Here is a 3,763-nt window from a genome sequence, read left to right as displayed (position 1 = left end):
AGGTCGAACCAGAAGACAATCCTTGGGTTCAGGTTTCAGATAGGGTCTCCTCCACTTAACCAAGGCTGACACCTTTAAACGCTTGTTGGGCTTTATTCCTGTGGGTCAGCTGGTGACACATGGAACCATGTTAGCATAGTGGCTAAGGAGCCAGGCTAACAAGCAATATCCAGAAATATTAAGGGTTCAATACCCAGATGCCGTTGTGTCCTTAAACAAGGCATTGAACCTTTGCTCTGGAGAAACTGGCCCTTGCAAGAATTGATGCTTTAAATAAAAGCCAAATGGCAAATGAATAAGTAAGTCATCATAGCTGTCAACATTGAGCATTGAAAATACAGCAGATTTCCCAGGTTTCTCACCCAAAATACGGGGGAAATTTAACATTCGTCTTTCTGTTGCTATCCCTTGGCTAACAGCAAAACTGCTGCACTATCTAAATGAGGTGGGAAGATAACATGGCTTTGCTTACAGATTGGTGTCAAGTCGTGCTCTCACAACAACCATGCCGTTCTTTTAAATAGGCTAATCACCCTAAGATCACCTTCAAAACTATGCTTTTTTTACAGGAAAATATTAAAACGGTAAGACGGCGGGAAAAAGGTTAAAATACGGGAGAAACCCGGAAAAAAACAGGAGGGTTGACATTGACAACTATGAAGTACGTAAGTACACGTGGCTTTATTCCTGGGGCATCTGACTGCCCAATTGGTCCGGACCAGCTGGATGCCAGGCATCCCTCTCATTCCAACAGGTAATCTCAGGCATGACATCAGCACACATGGTGCCCAAAAGAGACGCCAACCGACACGAGTACTGATTTACGATGGCCACCTGAGTCAGCCATCTCTGTAAACGTCACTCCCACTCTCTCTCTCTATCTCCCTTTCTGGTTCTCTGTCCACCTGTGGCCATCATGTCCATCTGTAAATGCACTAGATGTACTTCATGTCACTGTCACCCAAATGTAATTGACATACCTCTGTGCCACTGATTAGCCTACATAATGTGCCGCTCCGATGCAAAAGCATTGAACTGCATACACCAAGAGACACTGTTGTTTACACTGTCATGGCATATCAGAATTACACCATTTGTTAGCGAAACATCGGATTTAGGTCGTTTTTCCCATGTCTGATCGCAGTCTGTTTGAGTCTCTGTAGCTCCTTTCCTCCATTTCCCACATACATCCCCCATCTCCCTCCCTCCGATGCCCTTAGATTGTACAGATTCCAGTTTTCACAAAATATGCGTGCAAGGATGCTCTATGAAGTGCCTTCTTGTCACTCGATCTCCACGCTGGCTCCTGGGCCCCGTTGATAAGCCAATCAGGCGATCAGGGAGTGGTGATGTGACATGAATGCCGTGGGGGTTCACTGTGGGGACAGACTCAGAACCAGAGCCGCTATAAGTGGGGAGGGGGTGGACGGTTACCAAGCAAACTAGATCTCACGGGATAAGCACAAGACTGGGCATGCTTACATAACTTACAAGTCCCCCTTTATGGTATACCATACATGTACAGGTGTGTGTGGATTTCATAACGTGACTCAAATGCAGTCGCAGCAAGTTTCAGTGCTGTCTATATGTGTTTGTGCTTATCAAACAGCTTGTGATGGCGTCGTGTTGGAGACAAACACATCTTGATGAATGCTTAAAAATACATTTCACTGCAACACTAAATCATGTTCAGGTTCAGTATATAAAGTATGCATATAGTCTATATGCTGTACTGTATGTCTACAGTTCATTCTACAGTACATTACAAGTCATTCAAAGACATAGTAATTGAAGAACTATGACCTGTACTTTGATTGTGAGGGTACAGAATGAGAGCACATAGATGTACATTTGTAAGTAAGGTAAAAAAAAAAAAGTGGTACACGCACACCCTCCTATACGCATCAACCACCTCCTACACCCCCCCCCCCCCCCCACACTTCCATCTAACCCTCCTACACACACCAACCATGTCCTACAACCCCCCACTTCCATCTACACCCTCCTACACACACCAACCATGCCCCCCCCCCTATCCTACACACCCTATACACACCAACCACCTCCTACACCCCCCTCTATCTCCATCCTTTCACAAGTGCCTCTGGTGCCAAGCGTTCCCCAGTCCAAGTTGCAGCATGATGCAGCATCCCTACAGGCGCAAAGATAAGTCTGCATTCCTGTACGTTAGATCCCTATCTCTCTCTCTCTCTCTATACACACACAACCTGCATGACTGTCACATGGGAAACACACGTGCGCACCCCCACCAATCCTGAAAGAAGCAACTGTTGAAGAAACTGTGCTTCTGACCTCCATGAAAATGACTGTGATAAGAGGTAATGACTGACATGACCGACACCAGGGTGGGCTGGGGCATAAAAAGATTGCTCAGTCGGTCATAAGTCAGTTGGGTCAGACTGTGAGAGGCGCCAATCGGCAAGCTAAACATTTGAGGTTCAAACTTCAAACTATTACTATTACTACTACTTCTACTACTACTACTATTGCTACTACCACTACTACTACTACTAACAATACTACCACTACTACTATACTACTACTGCTACTACTACTGCTATTGCTACTACCTCTACCACTACTACTACTACTACTACCACTACCATTGCTACTACCACTACTACTACTACCGTACTACTACTGCTACTACTACTATTTTGTAATCAACAGGACAACAGACAGGTTTATAAGGAGTTATGTTGGAATTGTGTTTAGAGGTCTGGGTTTCAGGCTGTGACACATATTAGTGTTTGAACAGCTTGGCACAGTAATTATAGGGGAGGTGTGAGATAAGAGTGATTGGTAAACACAATTACCTTTTAATGATATATTTGGTGCCAGAAACAGACAGAGGCATAGCTTGAGTCAGTTGGGGGACTTACGTAAATTGTGATTAACAAAATCCCTCTCTTTTTCTCTTTCTCCCTTTCTCTCTCTTTCTCTGTCTCTTTCTGCATGTCTATGTTTGGGTGGTTGGTTGTATGTATAAACTGCATGAGTTGATGGTTCAGTGGAATTCTACTCAGGTGACAGGATCCACTATCTTCCATAATCTGACGTCTGATCTTAGACAGCCAATGGTAGACCATGACCATATAGACCAAAAATGTTTTAAAAGAAAACCCATAACAAATCCCTGAGGAATGTGTGCTTCTACTTATCTGCCATGGCATCACAGCGCTTTACTGTAAAGGAACAGGAAAGCGTTCTGAAGAATTGGCTAAAGTAGAAAGAGGGTAGTAGAAAGGAAAACAAGCTTGTTAGCAATTATGTGCACAATAGCTTCAGTTTCATGTGCCCCAGAATTAATGTTGATCAGATTAAAGCATCTGTAAAGTTATTGTAAATGTGATTGAATTTGTGATTCCCATTTGGAGTTAAAAGGCCATCCTCACATATTTCATGTACATGGTGTACATACTGAATTCTCCATACTCATAAGCATAAGGGGTGTCCATTTTAAGAAAGTGACTATCATGCAGAATAGCTCTCCTCAGTTCTTGGAGACCCCATGCAAGACAAGAACTCAGAACCTCAAGATTGACAAGCCTATAGCTTCATAATTCACTGGGGGTGAGACATAGTTTACACCAGTTAGCTTGCAACCTTATTTCAGCTATAAGCTAGCTGCAGGTTAACTGGTGTAACCACTTCCAACTTGAACTATTGGCCCCACCTGTGCAAAAATAGCCCCTATCATGTCATCAAGGATATAAATAAAAGACTTCCTTGTGTAGCGAGG

The sequence above is a fragment of the Alosa sapidissima genome, chromosome 10, assembly GCF_018492685.1.
Source record: "Alosa sapidissima isolate fAloSap1 chromosome 10, fAloSap1.pri, whole genome shotgun sequence".
NCBI classification, from domain to species: Eukaryota; Metazoa; Chordata; class Actinopteri; order Clupeiformes; family Clupeidae; genus Alosa; species Alosa sapidissima.
The sequence above is the reverse complement of the archived record's forward strand: the minus strand, read 5'-3'. Positions refer to the sequence as shown.